This window comes from Cygnus atratus, chromosome 3 (genome assembly GCF_013377495.2).
Source record: "Cygnus atratus isolate AKBS03 ecotype Queensland, Australia chromosome 3, CAtr_DNAZoo_HiC_assembly, whole genome shotgun sequence".
Classification (NCBI taxonomy): domain Eukaryota; kingdom Metazoa; phylum Chordata; class Aves; order Anseriformes; family Anatidae; genus Cygnus; species Cygnus atratus.
The window spans coordinates 116403069-116430639 of NC_066364.1; the positions used below are offsets into that span (position 1 = coordinate 116403069).

The window sequence follows — 27571 nt, forward strand, 5'->3', positions numbered from 1 at the left end:
ATGATTAAGACTTCTCTTTTCAAGAGTAGGATAAGATTTTTATGATCATCTTTCTGTAGCAGCTGGAAATTCGTGTTAAACTTGCATAAATGTGGGTTGGCAAATTTAGCCCAAACAATAAGGTAAATGACTTGATACACTTTCTAGTCCCAAACATGGCGTGTCTGTGGTGTCAGGTCTTAACAATACCATGCCATTGTTCTGTGACCCTATCTGAGTTTTCATTCCTGCCTGCTCTTTTCCTTCACTGGATCCAGGTGCTTGTTGTGTAGATATAAAGTGACATGTATGTGTTTTTAAACTTAATTGGTCAGGTAAAAAAAAAAAAAATTAAATCCCAGGTTTGACCTGAGTTTTCTATTTAATTTATGACTTCAATTGTTGTTCCATGCTGCTTGCTTAGTGTTTGTGGGTTTTAGCTGAATAAGGTATTTTGCACTTGTCATAAAATTGTTGCATGTTGTTAATTAAATACCATGCAATTCAGTACCATAAACACCTTTGACTCAGAGAAGGAGGTTACAATTTGATAATTCTGTGCTATTGTATAGGGTGACTCTGTCACAAGTCTGAAGAGTATATTCATCTCCATTTCCATGATGATACAGGTGAAGGGACTTGGCTCTTTTCTGAACTAGAGAAACAGAATCTGTGAGAGTGAACTAGGATATAAAGCCCAGCATCCAGTCCATAGACCATGCTTATTCTCTGTTTGGGGGTGAGTGATTGAAATTGGCATGCTCTGTGGCTAACTTGCCTAGCAGCTCTCTAAGCTCGTTTGTCACTAAGGCAAGTCCCTGAGGTCAGGAGAGAGACAAAGCCTCTGGTGCAAGCCTGTGCAGCTGTTCTGCTTCTTGTTCTGCTGTGATGTGGGCAAGGTTAACTGTAGCTGGTATCTGACCAGAGCCGCCTGCTGCATTATTTATACTGATCTGTTTTTCTCTATTTCAGAAATACTTGTCTTGATATATTCTGTGATATCACTTGATTTTCTTCTCCCTTTTGTTTTTTCAGGCAGAGATAATCACCCTCTGGAAGAGCTGGAAAATACACAAGTAAGCTTTTAATCTTTTGAGTTTTCTTCCTCCTCTGAGTCAGCTTTTGGAGGATGATGTCACTTGGCAATGTTCATCTTTGAGCTGGAGAGCTCACAAAGACTAGCTTTTCAACATGGGATTGCTTAAATTGCCTAAGATCAGATGGTGACTCTTCAGAATTCTTGAAAACTTTCAAGGCATGTTTCAGGCTTCCCCACAGGCAGTCCTGAAGTGAAAGTATGTGCATGCAGTCTTGGCTTTCCATCAGCAGCAATACAAAAGCTTCAGTTTGAGTGAGAATCTAGAAAAATACCTATTTGGGCTTTTTTTGTTAAGAACTTGTATAACTGGAGGCAGAAGAGTGGGGAGGATCTATTTTTATTTACCTTAATATCATGTTTTGGTGAGCATCTGCACAGTTGCATTGATTGCAGGTGATCTGGATTTACATTGTACCTTCAGTTGTGTAAGTAAGCACAGAGCTTGCACAGATTAACCTGAGTAGACATGCATCTCTTTGCATGTTTGCAAGATTGTTTTTTACAAAGCCTATAGTTCTTGTCTAAAACTCTCCTATGGCAGATGCTCTTCTCTGCAAGTGTGCAGATCTTCCTGGTGTGTGTGGGGGAACAATTCTACGTGGTCTTTTAAAAAGAGTAATGAACAGAGGATGAAATCTGTTTCTGGGAACTGAGTATAATACTTGCCATCCGGAGTGTTGCTTTTTCTCGGGAAAAATACAACCTACTACTCCCTCTCCTGGCCTCATAGGGGAAATATATGGAATTGTCAAAAGGGGGCATTCTTGCCTTTTCAGGCAGGTGAAAAGTAAGTCATAAAATCAAGTGTTATAGTTAAATCTGTCAATTAGGTAGAATAGAAATTGCTTTAAGTTGACTAAGTCTTCAGCCAAAGCAAATATAACAGGTGGAATATTAAATATCAGAAGTGATTTGCAGGTTAATTTAATCTCTCCTTTTGTGGACAGATTTTATCTATTTGACCAAAGGTTTACCTGAAGCTTTTAATTAATGAAAATGTCCATTGTACAGTGACATGCTCTGTATGTATTTATTAGAATAATGAAAAACCTCAGTTGCCAGTTTATTCTGATATAGGACAGTTGTTCATATATCCATGAAAATGTGACAAAGTCCTGCCAGCCTGGTATAGGGACTTACTACAAATGATTTTGCGGCTTTCTGGCATATATGAAGTTGCCTAATTGTAGTTGCAAACAACTCATGTTTATTGGAAGAAAGTCTCTAAATGATAAATCCTTTTGTATAGCCAATCTAGATGTGCCTCTGGAAAAACGTGAAATAACTGATGCCCTGGGCAAATCTTTTTTTCACTGAAACTAACAAATCCAGGACTAAGCAAACAGAAGCTTAAAACAAATGTCTTCCTCTGTGCTGAGATGTCAAGAAATATGCTTGCTTCTGAATTTGCCTAAGCACTTTTGGATTAAACCTGTCAACAAGCTGGTTCAAACAGGTGCTGATAAATCCTGTTTAACCTATTTTTTACTTTCTTATAGGTATTTATAATAGTTATGTTCTAGTGAAGAAAATACTTGTTATGGTCTTTATGATCAGCTAAAGTTGTCTTACAAACATGGCAACTAATGTTTTACCATTAATATTATGGGTAAATGAGGGGAAAGGAGACATGAACTGCATTTTAAAAATCATGTCTGAAATTATATTGTTTTGCCTTAGACTCATTTCTTTCTCTTTGTGATTCAATTTATTAGTCTCAATACCATATCCTAAAAAGACCTCAATTTATTCAACTGAGATTCTTATTTAAGTGCAGTGCAGTGTTGGGGTAAAGATGTTTCCCAAACTGGAAGGTATGTTTGGAAGACAATCAGTGCAACAAATAGATTAGGTGGTCAGATTTTTTGAAGTATGTGGCTTTAGAGCAGCTGTAGAGATGACCATGAAATAGTCTAGCTTAAAAACAAACTTCATGAACTTTCTCTGCTACCAGTCACCTTCTATAGCATTACGCTTAAGGAAAGTGGCTGCAAGGTACTACCAGCTACTACTTGGCAAATCTATAAGTAATCACTAAGCTGCAGAGGATTGGAAAGAGCTTACCATGAGAACATTAAGTGGAATGGAAGAAAAGCATTGTCCTGAAGCACTTGCTTCTGAACTCCTCATATCTGCTTAGCCAGGGTGGGAGGTTAATTTGGAGTTAAATATTTGCATCAAATACTCATGCTTGCTATGCTTTAATTGCTGCTGTAGGCATACTCCTGTAGACACTTGGGCCTGGGTACTTAAAGATTAAGTCAAAATAGAAAGGAAAAACAGAAAGAAAAGCTGAATGTCAGGAAGAAATCTACTAGGTATAACACTGTCAACACAGGTGAACCCTGCTAAAGTCTAATGCTTGTTCTCAAGGTTAATGAAGAATGCTTTATTTACGGCATCACATCTCACTGCAGTTTTACAAATTTTAATATGCTTTTTCCCTAAGGACTGTCCTCTTTCTTTGTGCTCTGGTTTCAACAGCATTTTCTGTGTCACTAGAAACCAATGAAGCTTTTAGTTGTACTTTTGAACGGCTCCATTATTACCAAGGATTCTGCTCTGAAAATGATAGTGAGCTTGAAACAGTACAGCTCTTTCTGTAATTATTTTATTGAGTTGTAGGTTGGTATCTCTGAAATGGTTTTGACAGCTTGGATTTGCTGTTGGCTTTAAAGTTCCTGGGTACATAGGTCACACGTGTATGTGCTGTGGCCCAGAGAGCTAAGCAGTTTAGTTACTTCCACTTCAGGTACAGAAAGAGTAGGAGACTTGCACACGGTGTTTATATAGATTCTTCTTGTACTTTGCATTGTCCAATGGCCAGACCCAATTCCATAACATGAAGAGGAGGGAAGGAACTTGCTGTGGTTGTAGGGAGGTATTGATCACGCTGTAACCTAAGAGGGTAAAGGGCCATACAAGCAGCCAGGAATGATCATTTGCAGGATAGCACGGAGTAAGTTCTACATCCTTGAGCTCTGCTATCAATGATAAATTTGAACAATCAAAGCTATATTGGTAAGACTAATTACACTGCAAAAGATCTATGTTGTTCCAAACGTTACTCTAAGATCTTGGGGAGAGGGGAAACACAACAGGTAAAAATGGTGATAAGAAACTGAAAAATATCTAAAACCTCTGCTGGTTCACAGCACTAAGAAGAATATCACAGCAACCAGGTGTTGCAGAAATGCAGAGCTCTGACTCCTGAGAGGAGCAGACTTACACTGACAAGAAATAAGATGTAAATAATCTAAGGGCATGTTGTTCCTCCAGCCTGATTCAGTAAAGTGCTGCATTTAGGGACCACTCTTGCCCAGCTCATGTTTAACCAAATGGATTTGTGAGGACTCAGATTATTTTGTTTAGTTAAATTAATTATGAAGTTGTCAGGATTGCAGTTGTTTGTTTTTATATCATCACAATGCGCTGTCTTATCTGGATGAGGTACAATTATAATTTCTGTAATAGTGTTAATAAATCGATTGCCCAGTTTTACGGAACTGGGTACACAGCACTCTAATATTTTCCTGTTTTAACTTTGGCCAGCAGTGATCTGCTTTAGATTCTTTTCAGCTCTTATGATAATTGCAAGGTCCCAAAAGAAGCTTCAGAGGCCTGCTTCTTATTTGTCCTAATTAATGCCTCTTTGGGCAATACAAAGGGTAATTTTTTCTCAGCAGTGTAACGGACTCCAGTTAAGTAAGAATCAGCAAGAGGTTTGGATACTAAATTGAACTTTATTCTGTATTGAGTTAAAATTTATTATCAAAACTATCAAGCTCTGCATATCAATCTACCTGAATTTCCACACTGGTGGTTGGACATGTTTCACGTGAAACTACACTCCTGTAGACCTTGGTCTCATCTAAATGGGAGAATAAAACCAAAACTGTTCAGAGGGAAAACCAGGGTGCTCTGAAACCAGACTTTGAGTCTGTACCTGTGATGATGTAGTGCGAAACTATTTTAGGAGAATCGAGAGAAACTGGGCTGATCTGTTCTTCAAATTCCCCCACAGAAACTACTCATCTGCTACCACCCAGATGGTTAACATAAGCCAAAATTTCCTGGTCAAGCCTCTACTTATCCTAGAGATAGGAGCAAAACTCCAAAGGATTGCTAGCGTTTGGGAGAATGCAAACCAGTTTTGGAATTCTTGGCTCGGCTTCAGATATTAGTGCAAATATTGTATTACATAAGACATGAAGCTGGGAAGTGCTTTTAGAGTTGTAGAGCAATGGGTGGCAAGAAAAGGTAAACCAGAGCAGAATGATAAATAATGTGTTAGTCTCTGAAAGGAGAGGTGTCATCTTATTCCTGACACTTAGACTGTCAAGAAGATATTTTACTGATTTGACTTTGTGCTGAAAAACACAGAACAGTTACTTAGTAAGTGGTTTTATAGGGAATCTCACCCATGTTACAATAAACTGAGCTTGAAGATAATATATCTTTTATGCTTTTACACTTTTTGGATGATAACTGTGAAAAATTATCTAGCGAAGGTTAGCAAACTGTACCTGTGGCCATTTTCTCATGACCCTTGAGTGATAAAGCGTACTATCTTGGATCATGATGTGTTGTCAAACAACAGGTTTGCCTGTCTGGCCAACAAAAAGTAATTGAGGAATGTTATGGTTTTACAAGCCATGTTTCACCAAATTTGTAGCTTTTTGAGCTGTTAGATCTGAACAAAATAGGTCAACGCTGACAGAATAAGGGTGGCTCTAATTTTTCTTCAGTTTTTGACTACTTGTGTGCATGTGCCTATGCCTATAAGCAGCATACAGAAAGTACATAATTCTGGAGGTATTGCTGTTATAATTTCACTTATAAGACTAAAATTCCTAACTTGAGTTATATAGTACAGTATTTCTGCGATTCTAAAAATCTGTATCTTGAATTCCAGATCTGCATGAATTTAAACATGCAATTTGATAAGCTTCTGTTAAGTGGGAAATTAAGAAATCCCCACCAGCTGGAATTACTAAATAGCGGAAGCTTTGCTGACCGTAGGTTAGCTGTCCACAAGCCATTTCTTTCTGTAGGTATGGGGCCAAGATATGGAGAAGCAAAATTGCCTCTCTTGCTCTACTTCTCACCCCTACACTTCAGCGGTGGTCTCATCTGCTGTGCCCACATCGTGTTCAGAAATGCATGAGCAACTCATGCATGGGGGGGAGCACAGCAACCCACCCAACCCAAAACAAACTGTTTTCTAAAAAATACTCCTAGGCTTTAGGGCAGCAGTATCTGTGCAAGTAAATCCTTATGACTGCATTTCCCTGAAGCTGCTCAATACCCACTGTCTCTGTGGCTAGCCTGGTGATTCTTTTCTTAGACAGCTTCATCCTCAGATACCTTCATCCTCATGAAGTGTCTTATCTTGCCACTTTGAATCTGTACAAGCCTAATAAAAAAGGTGCGGCAGGGTCTAAGACTGGATGCTTTACATCCATTACTTTTCCAGGCTAGCTATCTCTAGAAAGAGGAAACAAAGAAAAAAGGCTGCTTTGGCTACAGAAGACTTGCTCAAACCCCTGTAGGGGAAGAGATTAAATGGTGGCAGCATACACAAAAGATAAGTGTTCCTTTGAAAAAGCTTTGTATGTGGTACTGTACTAACTAGTATAGTGTGCAAGATGCTCCTTTTTGAATTATACTCTGGCCTTAGGTTTTAGGGCTTGACTCTGAATTGTAGGCAAGGAGGGGAGAGGTGAGACTCGGTGAACTGCCACTTCTCTGTACCTTAGGATATTCTCATGGATCTGAGAAGCAAGTTCTTCAGGAACTCTACTTTTTTGTCCTTTCTCCCATGTGCTCCGCTGGGGCAGGATAGACATATTTACTTGCTTTGAAGAGCATTCTTTAGCCTAGTTTCTTACAAGGTACACAGGCCACCACTAGGAAACAGTCTGTGATGCCATACTGGTGGCCAAAGCAAAGCTGGTTAGTCAGAACTTTCTGGGAAAAGACTTTGCATGTTTTCTCCCAAAGATTGGTTTCCACTGATGCATTTCTGTGAGAAGCCTTTTTTTCTCTAGAAAAAGATATTTAGGAAACTTTTCAGATGTATTCATAACTTGCTGACTGGAAAGCAAAACTTGCATTAGCCAAATGTATCAGCAGGAAGACAAGGGCCAGCGTATGCTTTGAAACCTGCGTGTAGCTGTCTGTTTCAGGCTAACAATTCGATAAATAGACTTCATTGTAACCTGACAACAGCACAGGTACTGAGAATCCTCTGCTTCCATGCACTAGAGAAAGCAGTAAGGTATTTTGTGATCAAATACAAGGGGAAAAACGATTTGAGAAGTTGGATGAACTAGAAGACTAAGATGAAAACATTTACATTGTGTAACTGTAGTAGCACAGCTGAGATGAGACTGGTGTTCAATATGCGTAAAACAGTAGGAAAAGAGTTAAATGATCTGGAAAAATTAGGAAAGATGGAACTAGTGTGGGAACCAAATGCTTCTCCTCTATGAAGTGTCTGAAACTCCTTGGTATGGATTTGGTGTAAATATGTTAAGGGCAAATGAAGCAATTATATATAATATCAGGAATTATGAACCAAGATGCCAAAGTAAATGAAGTGCTTAAATATATGCAAGAAATGAAAATACTGTTATATTAGCAAGGGTCTTCAGAAAAGCACGTAATGGGATGAAGCAGCTTTGTAAAAGAAAATATCTGTGGGAGAAACTTGTAAGGGAAAATCTTAAGCTTATATCATTATTTTAGTGTGAAGTGAAATATTTTAAGTTTTACTGTGTTAGGAAAGGACATTTTTCTGCTTATGTTTGATACTAGGAAAATATTTTTAAAGGATAATTACACACATTTTTCCCAGCCTTCAGTTATTATGGATTTGTGGGGGGAAAACAAAACTGAAAGTATACAAAACTAACCAACTGGAAGTAATTCAGGGATTTACTAGCATATAGCTTTGCCCTAAGGCAGATCAATTTTACCTGTGCTACTGAAGGCAGAAGTTTGTCTGGCTTCCCTTTAAAGCCCATTATGATAAAGACTGTCTTCCTGTGTTCATCTGTTCATGTGCTTAACTCTTCCTGATACATAGGAGTCTAACACCATTATTTCTTGTTCTCTCTGTTACTCAAGTAACCTTTGCAACAGCCCTTCACATAGAGGAAGACTGTCCTCTTAGATGGGCTTTGATTCAGTTTCACAATGCAGCTTTGCTAGGGACAATTGGGAATAGCCCAAGTAAAAAATAAAATGTGGGAAAGACAAGATGATACTCAGAGCTGAATCCAACTGCTACTGCAGAAACACCCACGTGGTTTGCTTCTCATATCTTTCCTTCCTGATGTGACAGTTTTTCCTTTGAAATATTCACTTACAGGGCAGGAATAATTTTCTGGCTTTGCATCACTGCTGTTGTTAAAGGGTACGCACAGCTTCCTCAGCATTATTATTTCCCTCAAATCTTGTAGCAGGTGGCTTTTTGCTGTGGTCCGTATTGGACAGCATAAATTCTGTGTGTCTTTCCTTTCTGTGTTACTGAAAGGAGGGACTAGATAAGTTGTTTCATGAACTACTCTGTCAAATAGCCTGAGAGACACCTAGCCTCCCATAAGACTTTGCACATTTGAATCTCATCTATCAAAGGGAAGTCTGATATTTTCTAGGATGCCACAATTTGTGGAAATGAATGAGCTTAATTAAGCTCATGGGAAGCTCTCAGAAATGGCTAGAGATAAATATCAAATGGGGTCAACACACTGTCATGAGACTTTTGGCTTGTTACTGGATGTTATCATCCCTTTGGGATGGCCTAGAGGGCAAGGACTTCTGAGAAGATTGGGGTTGGCCATGATTAAAGCTATATTTAGAAACTTTTTTAATTGCATAGACTTCAGGCACATTAGAGCTGGCTGATTTCTTTTTGATGGAACAGTTTTCTGTTAGAAAATGTAGTTTAGTGGAAATCAGAATGTTTCATGGGACTACGTCAATCTGACTACAGCTTTTGACAGGAGGAAGAGAAAATGAACACATTTTTCAGTATTTTAGTAATGAGTCATTTGGACAATGTACCTTAATGAACTATTTGACGTTTCATTGTTTTGAGTTTAAACATGAAAGCTATCGTCCTAATTTACAAAGATAAAAGTTCAAGTAAATAGTATTTAATACCATCAAATTGTTTAGTAAATAAAATATTTAAATGGAGCAGTTTGTTAGCCACATTTTTTTTCTAGAACATGTCACTGTTGTAGATTTTTTCAAATTGGAACAAAATTAAAATGAGCTTGAGGAACACTTAGCCTTGGCAGAATAAAAACAAATCCTGATATAAATCAAACCTGTGAGTAAACAGTATTGCTCATTCCTGTGACTCTGGAAAGAAATGTCAGCCCAGATCTTCCTACAGGCTGCATAGAAGCATTAGAAAGTACCTACTGACCATAAGGTAACTACTGTGGCGGCTGAAGACGCCTGAAGCAAGGGGACAGGATGAAATGATTTGGAAAACCAGCCTCAGGGAGAACCTGATCTGCTGTTCATGTTGCATGTCATGACATGAGGAAGTGACCGTTGGCAAAAGCAATATATTTTTAGGGTACATCCAGGACCTTTTTTTCTTTTTAATATGGATAAATTCTACCAAGAAATTCTTCTTGAGTAAAAACATCCTTGAAGTGCAGTGAGGTGCAGGCCGACTCCTCCAAAGCATGAAAAACAAATGGCAGAGGAACGTGGTGGTGGCAGCAGCTAAAGGAAAAGAGAAAAGCCCCTTGGGCCCTGGGCAGTTGTAGCTCTGCAGAGAATGTATCGGTCTAATCCTAGATGCTCACTGAATGTTATTGTGTCTAGTTTCAACAGAAGCTATAATGGAGCCTTACTGGCAAAATCTGCACTGTCTCCAGGCTTTGGATTAAATTTGATGGTTGTCTCAAAGGATGCAGATACATTAACTTCCAAAAGAAGGAGAGCAGTCTTCTGTACCTAGATAAGCGCAATGGTTGTCAAAAGTGGAATAAAAGCTCTCCTTGTATCAGTGCATGCCTGAGTATTTATGTACTGGTGTTCAGAGCCTGCGCTGCCTAGTTCAAAGTACCAGCTGCATGAGGCCTTCTGTTTCATGTCAGGTAACTGTTTTGTGCTACTGCCGAACTCTGTAGCTAAATTATTAGCTTCTTTTCAAAAAAAGTTGTTTAATTCCTCCACTTGCATCCTGTCTGTTGTCTCTTCTCAAGGGGACAGTGAGAAGTGTTCATTGGGGTGATAGTTTTGGCTCCCAAATTGACTGTTGCCACTTTCCAGCTATGCTGGGGAGAGGTGACTGGCAGCACATCTATTTGTGCCTGCTCTCACTGAGGAAAGAAGGTGCTTGTTGCCTCTCAGTTTTGAGATCACTTTAAATGGTAGGTGAATTGCTTAAGACCAAAGACCAAACAACTAGTTCATGATTATAACACTGGAAACATGGTTAGAAAAGGAAAGCGAAAACTCAAGAGAATACATCTCCCCCTTAATCTCTTATTGTAGCTCATTCTTGGGATTTCCCTGGAGGTATTTGTAACAAAGAGCTAAGAATCTGCCTGCTAGTGCTGTTTCTGAAGAAGAATCCCACTTTGAGGTTTGTGATTCCTAGTTTGCTTGGAAAGTGGGTGGCTGCTTTTGAAGTTTGAAGTCTATATTGTGCTATCAACACTTGTTTTGTGGTCTTGATTCTAGCTGGTCACTGTAGGGTGTGTGTGCATGTGATAAATACACACAGGCTTCCTTGAAAGTAAATGTTATTGTAAGGATAACTCTGCAGAGTGGGTATTTCTGCCTTTCTTCTTCCAGAAAATCAACTGCATTGCACTTACAAATTTAGAGTTGAACATTTTGTAAGTTAACTATCAAAAGAGATTTCTAGTGTTAAGGTTTATTTTGGAGTTTCCTTCCCTCAGCAGCATGATTGCATTGCATTCGTGGCTTGAGCATTTTCAGGTATCTTGCCAGCATTTGTCAATACTGGCAAGATACCTATCAAGCATGATTTGGGTGCTACAGGATACCTAGCAAGCATGATTTGGGGCTACAGAATCACAAGTTCTCCAGTCTCTAGATCATGCTATATAGTAATGGCCATAAAATTAATAGCACTGAGATGAAATACTTAGTTGGCGTGTTTACCATTTTCAAAATTATTTGCCTTTTTTTGCAAAGTGATTTATGTTCTAGTGATTTGTCCTTTCTGAAGTGTGCTGTAAATGTGAGCAAGATCCAGTCCTAGAGCTCACTCCCAACAAGTAGCATGCATCAGTCATGCACATAGGCATGTCAGCAGTGGTAGGTTGCCAGCTCAGATATTTCTGTTTGCAAATTTACATCTCAGGTTATGCTCTCACTTTTCTGAGTGGTTCCAAGTTAGCAACCTCGCCTGTGCTGTTGCAACCAGGAGACTGATGGAACTTTGGCAAATATTTCTTATTTCCTCTTGGTAATATAGTTCCTGCATCTCACTGAGGAGCAGAACCATACTTTGGACCCACAAGTTAAAATTCTTAAGTGATAATGTTGATGCAGATTTTTTTTTTTAAATCTGCATTATATTGGCATGTAGGAGTGTTTTTCCTTAGTACATATTTCACATTAAAAATGTATAGGAAAATGATACAATATGATTTAATGTATGTGCTGCATCCAATCTTAGGGGATGAATGTCATTCCATATGCTGTAGCTAAACATAAATGAACTGTTATTAATGATTGCCATAATGTTTTCTAGCAGTTAGCTGGCTGTGATTCTAGGAATTTTTTTCCACTGTGTTTTGAAGGGTTAGGTTATTTAAACTTACTATCAAATAGAATCAGATCAAAGTGAGCTAATTTTTCTTAAACACTAATCATTTTAAGGCTATTGAACTAAATATAGAGGCAGTTCATTAAATCATTAAAACAGCCTGCAATAATGCTCACAAAGTCATTATAGTGCTATTCCCCAGCCAGAGAGGTGGTGTTGCCTTAAGCACAGTTTAATCAAATTAGATGGTGGGCTATGTCCTGGGGTTTCTCCTATTGATATTCATTAAAAATACATGATTTATCACTAATCTCTGTAAGGTATATCCTCCTTCTCCAAATGAATTTTGTAAATGTCAGGGGGAAGAAAACAGAATAGTTTATTGTTATAAGAATTTAAGTGTGGTGTGATCACATTTACATTTATATACTATGTAATTTAGCAGTAGATAGTAATTTTAATGTGCCTTTAAAATTTTTGTCCTTAGTTAAAAAGCTAGCAAAAATGGAAAACCCTCAGGAGCAGCCACTTTATATTTTAGTACTGTATGGGCATATGAATTAGCTTTAGAATTAATTATTTTATAGTTCTTCATACTGCTTGCTCTTACAGTTTGTCTACAAAAGTTTGCTGTTTTATTTTGTGTACCCCTTTTGATACAGTTTTCTGCTTTCTCTTTTTATTTGGAACATTTCAGTGTTGTCACTTCCCTGTCCTTCCCCCTCACTTTTTTATTGTATTTAAATATTGTCTTAAGTTTTAAATTAGCAGGAAACATTGATGAGAAGACCACACAAGTAAACATTTGCCTGTGTTACTCCTTTTTCAGTGATGATTTCTCCACTTATATAATGTTTTTCAGTCCTGAAACATCTTACAAATGGGGTAGGATGATCATGTCACCTGGCACCTAGGCATACAGCTGATTAATAGTGCAGAGCATGGCTCTGCCACACCTCAGACCAGGAATAAACACATTCCTGATTACAATGGTAATTTGGAAATGGCACAATCTAATTACACTGGAATTTGCCTGAATTATCCTGACTCCTGTTTAAAAAAAAAAAAAGTAAATCTAACTCATTTTGGTAGTGGAACAGCTTGGAACCTCAGATGAACGTCCCAGGTGACACCACTGTTGTGAGAATATCTTGATGTTGTGTTGGGTCACTTCTGTTGCAGAAAAGAGCCATCTATTGAATTTAGTAATGGCTGTCTGTGTGCTTATCCAGGGTCAGAGTGCACTGGGGTCAGTTTAAAAAACAAAAAAACATGTAAGATTATCTGGGGGGCATAGATCAAGTTCTCAATGTCCTGAAAGTCTTCTGTCAAAGTTGGGAGCTTACCCAGTGCTGCTTAGTTTATGGGATCTGGTGCTATGTGGATGCAGATTAGTATGGAGCCATTGAGTATTAAATCATGTTACTGCAGAATTGCCACTTCACTAGGACTGACATAAATATAAAACTTAATAGATATGTTGTAATTACTGAGGTGGTGTTGTAATTACGGAAATGTTCATATAGCAATCCTTGTGCTAGGAACTTCACATGTGGTTTTAGAACACCATCCCACTTGCATTTGTCAGATGTGCCAAAAGCTATTCTCAATTACACCGAGGTAAATTTGAACAGATTGCTGTCACTGGATCTGCTGTTAATTTACACTGGCACATCTGAAAGAAGAGCTTATTTCTATGTGTTTTAGAAATTGAAAACATTCTTCAAGGCAAATAATTGCTCTGCTGAATGTTTGAATACAGGTGGCTTTGGTTTCATTGGGCTGTATTTGAATGTAACTGATTCCCTAAAAGTTTAAGCCATTTGCAGCTGGTATAGCTGATGTTCCACTCTGTCTCCCTTATATTGGCACGTGAGTTTCTCAAGGATAAATCTGTTCAGTAACCTAAGCCTGTAGAAAACTATTAGCATTAGCAGATGAGCTCTTAAAATATCAAGCTGTAGGATTTGATGAATGATGGTTCTAGGTACAAGAAAGAGGACAGGGATGTACAGTGTAGTGAGGAAAAAGGTAGGCCAGAGCAGTACTTGCTGGGAAGGGCTGAAAAGGTCACAGAGCTGTAGTCTGAGTTGAAGAACTTGTGCTTTTGGTCATGATTTTATTTTCAGCCAGGTATGTCTCTTATGCTTTTTCCCCTCTATGCTTGTAGAAAATTCTTGGGATTCTAAGGTTTGAAAATCTGATGTTTTGTTTCCAACTTTCTAGCCCTACTGGTGATGTGGAAGAAAGCTGGAAACCATCCTAAACGCAATGTGACTCCATCGACAGACCTCACAGTGGAGTTAAAAAGGTACAGTTCAATTAAAAAAAACCACCCTTTTCTTAACTGACTGCTAATAGCATGCCCTTTAAACCCATCCCATGATATTTTTTGAAGTGAACTGTGTTTTCATTATTTTTATGGTCTGGGTTAGCAAAGGTAAAGAAAGCAACCACAGAGCTAGCTGAATGGCACAAAAGGTTTGTATCAATGCATGTGCTACTCATGTAGGGTGCAGCACGTATGTGAGCAGCTCTGGCGGCATGCAACCCCAGTGGAGCTTTAGTGTAGGTCTGGCAATCAGCCCATAAGCCTTAATCCTGCAAATATACATCACGTTTCATTTTATACTCGTGAGAAGCCCAACCTGAATAAAATCCTATTAAATTGAGAGTCTACAGCTAATTAAACACCTGCTTTTCAGTGTTTTTTTTTATTTTAGTAAGGTTAGGTACAGTATAGAAAAGCATGCATCTGTAGAATTGGTTCTACCTTTTTTTGGAGAAAGTCAACAGATGAAATGTGTTCTGTGATTTCATATAATAATAGATCAGCATAATAAAGTGCTGATGAAAGACAACATCTAATTTATCTAGATCTATGTTTTTGCTTCAAAAGTTTTTTTTTTCCAAAGTAACATGTGGGGTACAATAGGGTTTATGGCTGTTATCCACAGGCTCTTTGGCTCTAAAGCCTTTAAAATAAGTGAACAGGGCTGTGCCTTAATTATTGGCAATAACTAGCTTTGAAAAGAAAAAGTAATAAATGGTAGTCCATACAAAGTCTCTTCTTAAGTAGCAAAATGCATAATCCACCTGGGATATTGTTTTAAAATTCATTTCATCCTCAGTAATTTGATGAGAGAAAGTTGTATTGGTCATTCCTCTTGTGTAAGAACTGTGTTGCACCTAAGGGCAAGGAACATTTATTTTCATGATTAATACCTGCGAGTTTCCTGGCCTAATGAAAAAGCCACAGATGTATTTGAAATGATAGTGCTGTTTTCCCCACTCTTCATTCAATTCATGTAAACACTTTGACTATTGCCCTTTTCCATTTGTGTGCAGAGATCTTACATTACCTACTGACACACTGGCAATAATATTTGTTTGTATGTGTGGTTGTAATGTTGAAGAATGTGAATTCCAAAATGAGTAATTCTAAGGGAAAATCTGTGTGCATTTGTGTAACTTATGCTATTCAAAGATGAATAGCCCCAGAACTGAAAATGAGTGTTAATGAAATATTTCCCCCTGCTTTCCCTGGTACCAATCTAACCTGACCAAGTAATCCAGTGGTAAGTTTTGCATTGCTGTAGTGAAAGTCTATCAATCTTTTCATTGCGGTCTCCTATTTGTTGAAGTTGTCTGAAATGTGTATGTACCTAAGAACAAGTAAGGAAAAACCCACCTTGGAAATGGTGTAGCTAGGCATGTATCTTGGCTTGGAAGTATTTTTGAATGAATTTTAAATGTTCTGTTCTTCTTTGTCCCCCACCCCCATGGAAATTGTAGCATTAGTGTACTTCATAATCTCTTACTGCAGTGTCCTCTTACCTTTCTCTTATGCTGACTCTTACCTCACATGCTATAGCTTTTCTGAGTTAAACTGAAGATTCTGGTGATGAAGTGCATGTCTTCAACTCCCCCTGGCCCTAGCCCTATGCCCTTACGGCTTTGTATAAATACTTAAAATGGTCGTGCTTTATTTGCTGGTATGTTTTCATATTTATTTCCTTTCCCCTCTCCTCCAATATAATCCACTGAAAGAACAATTTGTTGTCTTGTTTGGTGAGACACAAGTGAAGGGAATACATTTGGGAGGCTGAGGGGGTGGGGAACAAGAAAGGAGGTGGAGTCCTCATTATGGTAGCCAGGAAAAGGCTAAAGAATAAAAGGCTAAAGGATAGGTTCAGCTATTATTTGATTGTGTTGGTAGCAATAATATCTGTCCTATGGTGCCAAGAAGCCCTACTGGCTAGTCAGAATGCCACTGTGTTAAGCAATTAAATATAAAACAATAAAATGAGTGGTGTCTCATTGAACTGGCAGTTTAATAAGTGCTGCTATAACACCCATAGTCCTGTTTTCTAGCACGCTTAATTTTTGTGTTAATAACTGGCTTTGTATTAGTGTGGTTGTTTTATGATGTATTTGTTTCTGTATTAGCTTCTGCAATAATGAAGTCATCTTCAAAAATGGGAACTAATTGTGATTGTTCAGTAGGGATGCCCCGAGAAAGGCTTTGAAGAGCTAGCAGTGGTTTTCCTCATTCAACTCAGCTAGATGTTAGCATGAAATCTGCTTGCAACACCTGTAATATCCAGCTGCTTAACCATTTCTGTGCACATCAAAACATGCAGGAATGAATTTCTCCGGAGTAAGAGTTGGTTCAAAAGTTAAGGGTCAGAATATTGGGGAGCAACCCTTATGGACTCTGGTGTGGTCCAGTGCCTGGTAGAGAGAATAGAGCTAACTTTGAATAACTAATGTAGCCATCAGAAGACAATCTGTATTAGGCAGTTTCTCCATTGATAGGCACTTGGCAAGGAGTAGGTTGTGATGATGCAGCTGTATTTTCACCTCAGGTATTGGCATCTTGCTGTGCCGTGTATGTCTCTTGCCAGGGCTGAAGTTAGATGGCTCCCCTTTGAGGCAAATGCCACTAACTTTAAGATGTTGCACCTGGTTAAATAAAGAGCTACATTAAAACATAACTGAGCTAAATCACTCCAATGCAAGCTATAACAAGAGATGGCATATCTATTCTGGATGCTCATCAGTAGAGCTATCTCAGCATAGTTATGCCGCTACAAAAACAATGCTGGTAGAGGCAGTGCCCCTTGTTTGCATTTGAGACGCTGCTGTTCCAATTCATTTGAAGGTTTAATTTCTTCCTTTGTAGAAGAGGAAGCATTTTAAATACTGTCGTGACTTGTACTTACTGTGTCCCAAAAGAAGGATAGAGCAGAAGAGAGAAGCAGAAGCTTTATTTTACCAGAGAAGAGGAAGTAGTAATCTTGGGAGGGTCTATGACGACTTTTGCCATGAAGTCCAGTCCTGAGACTGGAAGTATAGGGTATGGTGGAGTTCCCCTATTGTCTCAGCCTAAGAAACCTGCTTCTTGTGACCTATCACGTAAGCACTGTCTGCTACACATTTTTCCCCCAAAAGCTCCTGGCAATAGAATAAAATGCTCCTTTATGATGCAGGAAGACAAATACTAATTTTTTTTAGTTGACAACTTGTGTGGCAGATTGATACAGGGATTGGAGGCAGAGAAAAGAATGGTGTTTCCGTTAGTTACATGATGATTGCTTTCCAGCAGGACAAATTAGCCCCTGCTGAGCTCCAGGTTCCCCCAGCTAGTCTACCTATGCCTGAATTCAGTACTTTGAAGCCTGCTTAACTATCCTTTCGTAAGAAGTACTCATGTTTGTCAAGGCTCCTAGACCTGACCACAGATGCATATAATTTCAGTAGAATGCCTACTTACTGGGCAAATATGAATCACTTCCTTTCTGTTGTATTTGTCTGAGGTAAAAGATAAACATAGTTAACAGAACTTTCTTATACTTCTATAATGGTTATAGCATCACAGATCTGTGTGTATAGCACACAGTCTGTGTGTACATCTGAGCATACATGCACAAACATATCAGGTGAGATCAACTCTTTAAAAAGCATCTGTTTATTTGATCAGTAAATCAGGTATTTCCTTGTGAGTTTGACACTGTCTTGACTTCATTCTCCAGGGGATTTTGAAAGTGTGCAGATACTCATGAGCTGATCAGCTCGTTGGTTGTATTTCTTCTGTTCTACTAAATTAAGCTGGAGCAAGTATTTTGTTTTCCACATTCATGTGTGTATATATGGCATGTGAACATTTCTCATTTTAGCAAGAGATCCAGCATAACTATGCTATGTAAATGAGAATTTCTGTTCAAAACACTAAGAGTGCATGATTTGCTTAAGGAAATCATTTTATTGCGACAGTTGTGGCTAGTTTCAGTTCTGGTCATATCTTTTCAGCCTAGGCAGGTTTTAGCTATTGCACACTTGTGTCCCTCTCTCTCATTTCTTGCTCTTTCCACCCCGGGACTGTGCATCTAGAGGAGAAACTTGCATGGGGCTGCTCTCAATGCCTTACTAAGGGATGTTTCCCAGGTCTGGAATGACATGTCTGTCGTTGCTATTTATAACTGCAAAGTCTACCAATTCAGTTTGACCCTCTGAGTGTGAGGTAGGGTGATGCTGTGATGGAGCTGAATTCTCTTTTCTTGGTAATCAAAAATTTATCTTCTGAAACCACAATTTGGGAAGCAATACATACAGAAATATTTCACAGCTTTGCTTATGATTACTGTGGTAGTGCAAGGCTACCTACCTAGTTCTCCAAAGTCAGAGTAGTCATCTGCAATAATGACAAAACTTAAGATGAGGTAAACAGTTCCATTCCTGTTTTACTTCATGGTCTCTTTTGATTTCTATTTTCAGAGACTTTTGTTGCTTTGCTTGTGCTTCCTCATGTGTCTCCTCATGTGTCTCATCTTTACTCATCATGATGTTAATACTTGACACGCTTGGCCAGCTTATGGTATCTGTGACTTTCCACACTCAGGCCTCTATTCTGGAACAGTAGAAAGAGGCATTTCTTGTTTTAATGACCCATGCCTTGTGACTTGACTGCCCTCGTATACAACTTCATGCCTGCTCAACTCATGCAGTATTTACTGTTCCTGGGAAGAATCTACTGAGTTACTGTTTCTTTGAGTAGCCATCCTGAGAGAAAGATGAATACAAACACCTGTAAAATATTTGGTCCTGTGGGGTTTGTTCTCATATTCTTTCCATCCTAGCTTAGAGAGCAGCATATAAAGCATTACCTGAGCCTATTACCAACTCGCTTTTATTTTCTATATTTCTTTCAGTTTGAAGATCTTGTTTAGGTACTGTATCTTCAGGCTGCAGTGCTGCTGCTGTCAGAAGCTAAGTATGATCCTCTCATCTTTTTATCACCTATATTTTAAAGCTGTAACATAGCAATCTTTATAGTATGTGTATTCTGGGCTGCATGCCGTAGTGGGGAGAGCACCTAGTTCTAATCACTTCATTAATGGTGATGGAAAAGGAGCACTTGCATGTTGAACTGGAGTTAATTGTACTGACCTGCCATGATAGTGTATGCAAGTCCTGGCTGAGTGCAGGCTGCAGGCTTCTAAAAGTGCAGTTCTGTGACTTCTGGATCTTTCTTCCACTCCTAGACTATAAGTAGCAAGTCTTTCACATTCGTGCTGTGCTGCGGGAGTTGTCTGTTCAGTTTGGATGGGGCTCTTCTGATGTTGGTACTGGCCATCCAGCTCTTAGGAATGAGCACCTACATCCTGCTTCACTGAAAACACCACAGTTTTCTATGGCAGTATTGGAGGCTGGTGCTCCTGTTCACCAGCTTCTTAGAAAGGCTGTGTTGCCCTGAATTAACAATATCTGTATTGCCACTTTGCTGTTCACACCAGTGGTTTGCCTGCATCTGAGAGCTCAAAAGAAATGTCAACAAGCTCTAATGACCTCTGAACCCAGCTGGATTTTTAATTGTAGTATCTTTTTTTAGCTGTAGTGTCTTCTGAGTTGTTTTTCAGGTTCTATTTAGATCTCCTGTAGTAAGAGTGAGGACAACCTGTGTGTAGCTCTGCAGCTGTTTCCAGTTTCACCATGTTTAACTTCAGTTTAGTGTTTTCTTGCAAACAACTGAAGATACAGCTGTGCTCTGCCACCACTTCTGCAGTACTGTCTCCTGTGCCCATACACCAGGATATCATCAGTTGTGATTCTGAACCTTGGAAGTCCTGTTGGTTGCTTTTGCTGACAACATTAATGTTCCTCTGCGGCAGGTTGGGTCCCATACAGTGCTCTTGGCCATCTGCATCCACCTGCTGGTGTTCACCATGTGGTGAGGTTACTGTTCTACAATAACTTGTGCCTGTATCTGTCTTTAGCAATAAGCAGCAACACTGTTTGATTCTGCCACATCAGGTAGTATTTCTTGAAAGCTTTTCAATAGCTTTGCAAAATTTCCGTCTATGCAGAAGTGCAATTCACCTAGCTTTTCAATAGCCTGCATGCTGCTTATCCAGCTTGTGGGCTTGGTGACTTTAGCACCGATGCCTTCTTTAGCATTCATTTTATTGCTCCCATTATTTCTCTCTAATGTGATGGGTACGTGGTGATGCAGGTGCTGTATTGGTTAGATTGTTCCATTTATTTTCAGGTGTAGCATGCCTGGAAGACATCCAAGTATTGCAGAAACATCTTGGTAATATCAGAGGGGTGTTACAGTTCTGAGCTTGCGGCTTTTTTGTATGTGTATATGGCTGGTGATGTCTTCGGAGATGCTTGTTCCACTTACACTTAAAATAAAAAAAAAATCTCTAAACCTAGGGACCTAAATTTTGACCAGCACAGGCCCTTACTGCAGCCTGGAGTCATGCTCTCTTCTCTAACTTGGTATATGGCTTATTTATACCACATGCAAATAGGACTTGAGAGTGGAGGCTGAGAGGAAAACTTGGTCCAAAACACCAGGTACACCTGAGATGCAGGAGACTGAAGTTTGTGTGCACCTGCTCTAATTAGGCAGAGAAGGAATGTGAGTTTCTAAGGTCAGGACTCTAACAGATAAGTAGTTGGTTACTGCAGGGACTTTCCTTTATGTTGTTTCCTTACATAAAGAAACTGGAAGTACCTGATTCTGGAAGGAGACTCTTGCTTCTTGATACTGAGTGCAGGGGATTCAGTAGAGGTAGATGAGATGCTGAAATGCCACCAATTCCTGTACATTTCACACCTGGCCAGCTTAAGAAACTAGTTCTGAAGGCTTCCCTGTTTTTAGGTGCCTCTCTGCCCTTGTGGAACAGCTTTTATCCTGGAATGGGGCCCTGCATCAGGCAGCTGCCTGCCTTTGGGTGTTTTAATGCCGAACCTTCTGTGCAGCCTGGAAGTAGCCTGTGTTGCTCAGTTTTGTAGATATCTTTTGATAGTACAGGTGAGGCTTAAAGGCATTGAAGTACATTCCAAAATCTGGTTATAAAATGCTTGAGCGCTTCAGTACCCACCTGAAGAAAGGATGATGAGAAGAGATGCAGGATACAGTGATTTCTTTCCTTTGTAAGAAGGGTGGATGGTATTTGGCAGCCTGTTCCAGAACTGGGAAGACTTCTGTTCGAGTGCATAACTACTGTATTTCTGGTGAGAGTATCATTCTCCAGTGGGAACACTGAAAAGAGCTCTTCGAGGATTTTAATCTGCAATGGGGATCTCTCAAGCCAGTGGTTTTAAAAAAAAAAAAAAAAATGGATTGCAACTGGAATTAAATTTTCTTTAGTCTAGATAACACTGGATTCAGCATGCTATATCAGTATGACAAAGAAGGGAAGTGAATTATCATGGGCCCTAAAACTATTGTTGGGGAAGGAAAAGATTTGTAGATGCGAGTTAACATACTTTGACAACTGTTTGCCAAAGCCATTCATTACATTTGCCTCTGTATTAGAAAGGGCACAATATTTCATTTTCCATTTCCTTTCACAAATAGAAAATTAATTGCATAGACTTGCAGAAAGTGCAGATACAACTCGTTATGTATTGTTAAGGCTGTCTGTGATAAATTTATCAAGCTTAGACAAAAAGTACTCTGAAATCACAATGGATCTATCTTAATTAATGTTCTTTAAGTGACAGGTACACCTGTTTGAAAATGGGAAGTAAGAACAGACAAGTTTTCCACAAGTGCAGCAGTAGTGGTCTCTGGTTATAGAGGAAGCTGGAAGATATAAACTCCTTTAATTCAAGCCTTGTTACTAACTGCCTTTCAGAAATCAAATTCAAAGCACTGTTTTTGCAAATGAATTATTCCAGTGTATCTGTAAAAAGATACTGGACTGTTATTTGCATGAGAAGTTATCTCACTGACTAGTGATGTAATCGAGCTGTCAATGTTTTCACTTTCACCCCATATAAAGTCCAGCTCTGTAATAGTTATGACATTTTGTTTATAGAACTCTCCAGCCATAAAACTAATAATAGTTATCCATCCTTTATCATATTTGCTGATACTGCTTATCTCTGCTGGTGCCATGGTGTGGACTGAAGTGGTGCTGTGGAGACTGTCCTTAATTACAGTAGAGATGGACAGAGGGTGAATAGAAAAGGTGACACGAGCAAGCAAAAAGAAACAGCTAACAAGAGAAGGCTGGGGACATGGGGGCATGTTACACTAATATGCAAAGTTGCCTTGGTAAGAATATACCCGAATACAGAAAGATGAGGAAGAAAATAGAAACTACTGCACTTGTGGATGAAGGTAGATGGGCTTGCTGATGGATACCTGACCACTGAAGAGTTTTCAAAAAGTTTCATTCTGTTTTCCTCTGGATTCAGGTTGCATCCTGACCATAGGCTGCCTGGTGGAAGATTTCCAATCAGCTGGCAGCTGTAGGCCTTCTGTGGCTGCTTCCCCAGGGCTGAACATTGTTTGGGTGAAGGGATGGTGTGGGGAGCACCAGAGGAGCCATCACTGTCAACCTAAGGTAGAACACTCAGAGAAAGGCAGGCTTGATATGCGTTTTGAGATCTACAGTTGTTAAATCATGATTTATTTAAATTGTTACTTGCAGTGTCAGCTATTAAGGGAGCACTTTGTAGGTTTCAGAAGACTGTCTGGTTTCAGAGCTGCTTGTCGCAGGCCTTTCTCAGCTCTTATGTTGTAAACAGTGTTGAACTTCTGCTTTTCTTGTGTGTTTTTTGGACACCATTCTCTGATATGCATTTCATCGTCTCCTATATTCCTTTCCCCTGCCTCTCTGAAGTTTGAGTGCTGACATCAATCTTTTATTTTTGCCAATACTGCTTGTGTTTAAATTCCAACAACAAAATAAAAAGAAACTGCATGAAATGGACTTGTATTTTTCTTGATGTTTGCCAAGAAATTCAGACTTTCAAAGAAAGGCAACCTGCAGAAGTCAGTATTAGCCTATTCCCTCAATTGATTCAAATAGTTCCAGAGTTTCTTGAGGTTTTCCTGCTAAGCTATGCAGATGAGAAACATTCTTCCTTTGGTCTGAGCATGTACAGACCTCTTAGAGGTGGCGTAGGATGGAATCTGTGGTGCGCAGTAACTCATTTCAGTCATAAGTGTCATTAACAGAAAAAGTATGTTACAATTTTTACCAGATGACAAACCTCAGATAGTTTAAACTTCAAAACAGATGTATTTTTTTCCTGAAATGGCATCCCTTTTACTTTGTTCCTCAGATTTTTACAGGTTTAGTAACAAGGGGCTCTGCCTAAATTGGGGAGATAAATAAGTCAGTGCAGAATGCCCAGCTGTACTTCTTGGTTTGGCCTGTAGGCTAATGTGCAAGTGTAAAACTGTCTTTCCTTTAGTCTGCAGTGGTGCTGCAGCCGATGTCAGCTGAAGGAGTTCACAAAGACTAATTGTCTTAGTGTACTCACTGTTTTAGTGATAATACAACTTCCTGTATGTTTAGAGCCTCATTTACAACACTATTCTGTAGGGAAATGTGTTCTCTTTTAGGACCAATATATTTCTCTCCCTTTCTTTCTTTTTTTACTACTTTCCGTTCAGCAGTTCCAAATCCTACTCTTTGCTATTCACCACTTTCCCATTTTATCTGTTATAATGCTTTCAGCAGAACAGCTGATGCTGACCTTTTATGTGCCATTGTTCTGCTTTGGTACTAACATCCCAAGGTTAGGTGAGAGAGTTTTGATTTCTTGGTTATTATTTGAGATTCTAACTCCGGTAGGCTTCACTGCCTTGGTTAAAACTCTGTGCATGAACTGAAGATTCTCTTTTACAGTCAAATGAAAAAAGTTCAGACACTGCAGGATCTGGATATGCTGTTCAGGCTCAAAAAAATACACTGAGTAGGAAGAATGGAGCCCCATGCTTTGAATTTAGCACATCAGTGGTGTGTGGGCTTAAATTTATGATGTCTTAGCCTTATTATTCTCCTGCACTTTTCAGTAATGGTCATGTTACTGCTCTTTGTTATTGATAGAGCTTGAGGTTTAGTCATATGTGACTGTGACCTTTGCGAGTGTTGCTTCTAGATTAGATTAGAGATTAGGCTTGTCATCTTTTTTTTCCATGCTTCTCCTCCTAGCTCCATGTTTGAGTCTACTGACTACTGCCCTCTTTGAGATCAATTTCAAATTTACTGCATTCAGCGACAGACAAACCTATAGCTGATTCTGTGTGGTCTAAGCAGTTGCTCTCTTTTAGTCAATGATTGCCCAGAACGTTCTGGGCTATGCATCCTTGTCAATTCCAAAATGCTTGACCCTTTCCCTTTCAGCCACTTAGAAGACAGTGGAGGGTGGCTGGAAAGAAAGAATGTGTGAGATCAGTGAGTTGAAAATGTTGTCAGCTGCTATACAGCTGCTTCCCCATACTGAGTTTCTATATTAGTTTCCTGAATCTTTTGCTTAAACCTTTTGCTTATATTGAAGAAACATTTTCTACATCTGTAACATTCTGATAAATCTGAATATCCATCTCTGTTCAGCTTTACAAAACTTGGTTCTTAATAAAGGATACTTATAAAACAGATGTGAATGACCTGCTTGAGTAATCTGTATGTCTCTGGCTTTTTTTGCTTGCATTTGTAGATGAAAAATACGGCTTTGGAGGTACTAGATACTATGATATAGGGAGAAGTATATTAATAGGATCAGTATGATCATATAACATGAGCTCATGTAAGCTATGATTCAACATGGTACACGAAACATCTAGATAACCTTAAGCAATGGACTGATTTCTATTAGATCCTTATCAGAGTTACACTACTCAATTTAAGGAGTGGAAACAACAGTATGTAACTCATAACAGATTTCACAAATGGAATAATTCATAATTAGTATTATACAGATTTTAAGAAGTAGAACTGTACACAGACATCCCGTGGTCTGTGAGTGAAATGCTGAATGCTTACAGTGAATGTTTAATGGCTGGTTCATATCCCACACAAGTTTGAGTGAAATTGAAGATTGAAGGAAATTGTGCTTGCTAACTGACTACAGCATAAAATAGGTTGGTTTCTCAAATCAAATTTTGTTAGTTAACTCATCATTAACTCATCTCTAAGTTTTCTTCAGCTGGTGTGTGTGTATAAATATATTAGAGGGCATGAAAGTTTAAACTAAAACTTGAGGTGATTTTTCTTTCATCCAACTAGTTAAACACTTTTAAACCTTTAGGTGAAGATAGAAGTACTGGAGCAAAAGTGCCCTGCTTCCGTGTTGCTCATCTCATTCCTGCACAGGAACAGCTAAAAGGGAGTAACGCCTCATTGCAAGGCAAAGCAAGAGGGAGGTGTCCTTCCCTTTTCCCTCTGTGCTGCCCAAAGGCAACACTGCCCCCCGGTGCCCATCGCTGCCGGAGGCGGCTGCCGGGGCTGGGACAGGCACTTGCAAAAGCAGCTTGGCTAGCTTCACTGCTTCAACCAGTCGGCTTGAACTCACCTGGCTGATTTTTCTGAAATCAATTAGAAAAAGGAACACTTGACCTGCTGGCAAAACAGGGGAGGGGGAGGAACAGTTTGTAGCAGTACTATCCTCAGTTGGATTGTGGAGAATTTCTGTTAATGACTTAATTCACCTCATGTGGTCTCTTGTACAATTAAAGCACTACCTAGTGTGTGTGGACAGGGCTGAGCATGGAGAAGGATTTGCATCAGTCACAGACATATCTGTAGGTAGATATTTCTGTACTGTTGAAATAACAAGCGAGAGCTCATTTCCTTTTGCCCTAAAGTTAAACCTTCCTTCCCACACCCTGCAACTATCTGGTTCAAGTTGGTTTTCAGTAGATTATCTGAAGAGTCCCTAAATCAATACTTTTCTTTTGCATTTAGGATACTTTTGTGTTTAGTTTTCAACTTTATGAACAGCATTGACCATCAAAACTTTGTAGAAGTAGAGGGCTTCACAAATTTTTCTGATGTCCTGGTATGTTCCAAGTCAACCTGACACAAGATACACAAGAACAGAGGGTGGCTGCCAGGCTTGGAGACAGTATTGGGTTTTTAATGTAAGGGAGGAGACCAAATGTCTCAACCTTTTCCTCTCTGAAGACAGCAGGAGTGTGTAAGAACACTCTGGTTTCCGAGACTACCACTCTACTATCAACTATTTCCTTCTAGAGATGGCCAGACTAACGGGTGAAATTGGTGAAGGTTTACTTATCCTGAAAAAGTCAGCTGCCTCTGTTTCATGACCCATTGTGATCCACTCAGGCTTGCTTTCTTCTATCTCATAAAATAGACGCATTTCACACTGAACTTTACTTTGAACTGATGTCCAAGCACTTATTTTTGATGGAATTATTTACTTGTAAAATGAACTAGTTTTTATTCCACAACTGAAGCTTAATGTCAGAAATATTAGAAAGTTACTTCTCTTTCATTTTGGGAAGACTACCTCTTTTCTCAGGCTGGAAACAAAAGCTTATGGTACAGAATACATTTCTTGGAGCCTTGACCCTATAAATAACTCTTCTGTAGAGCACCTAAAATACACCAAAATACGAAGTCCAGTATGCCATGGAGGAAGTTTATGCAGAGCTACTTATTAATTTGACATTTGCATCAATGCTCAATTTTCTCTATGATATATAAGTAGAGAAGCTGCACATTCTTAACATTGCTGTCTTCACAGCAGGACTAGGATTGTATTTCTGAACCAGGGCTCAGAGAAGAATTTTAACTTTTCTAGGTATGTACCTCTACTGAAGTCATGGTGAAAGATGGAATAAGGCACTATTAGTAGGCTGGACGGCAAATATACCTATATCAGCATGTAGCAGCCACCAGAATAAAGGAAGTTGTGTTCCAGCTGGTGTATGCAGCAGCATCCTGTGGTGGAGAGAAGTGGTGACCACACTTCTCTCAGCTTCCTGGGCTAGCTGCCTTCAGGTATTTTCTGTCAGAATCCATCTGCAAAATGCTTCTTGCTTTTCAGTCTCTTTTGTGTTGAAGTTAGTTATTCTTTGCAACATTTTTCTCCAAATTCCAGGAAAGCCTGGGGGATAGCTGGCAACCTACTGGAATTGAGGAAAGATTTTTTGAAAAATCTATGAAATCTATTTTTGAGAAACTCCATTTTAAGAGTTTATTCATTCCTACTACATGTGTCTGGAACTCAGTCCAGTAAGCATAAGTGACATACAAGCAATGGAGAAAATTTGGTTGTACTCCAAAGATGTGCATTTCTGTTACTATTTTTTCTTTTATAAACAGCTAACGTAGCTGAGATTTTTCAGAAGTACTTACACCATTGTGGGTTCACCTCAGGGTTGTTTTTTTTAGTGTCCAGGTATATTTTTCTTAAAGCTTGATTTTTTTTTTTTTTGGAAGGGAGAC

At 39.1% G+C, this 27571-nt stretch overlaps 1 protein-coding gene across 2 annotated transcripts in view; it reads left to right on the plus strand.

Moving 5' to 3' along the window:
- The first annotated feature begins 1014 nt into the window (after positions 1–1014).
- Positions 1015–27571, plus strand: part of BCL11A (BCL11 transcription factor A) — a 128216-nt gene continuing 101659 nt past the window's right edge. The window contains exons 1-3 of one of the 2 annotated variants that reach the window (XR_004779690.2): positions 1018–1055; positions 14076–14160; positions 19061–19122. The gene's annotated coding sequence lies outside the window, so the exon portion shown is untranslated. Of the gene's footprint in view, positions 1056–14075; positions 14161–19060; positions 19123–27571 lie in introns of both variants that reach the window. The other variant, XR_004779691.2, reaches the window with a different exon arrangement.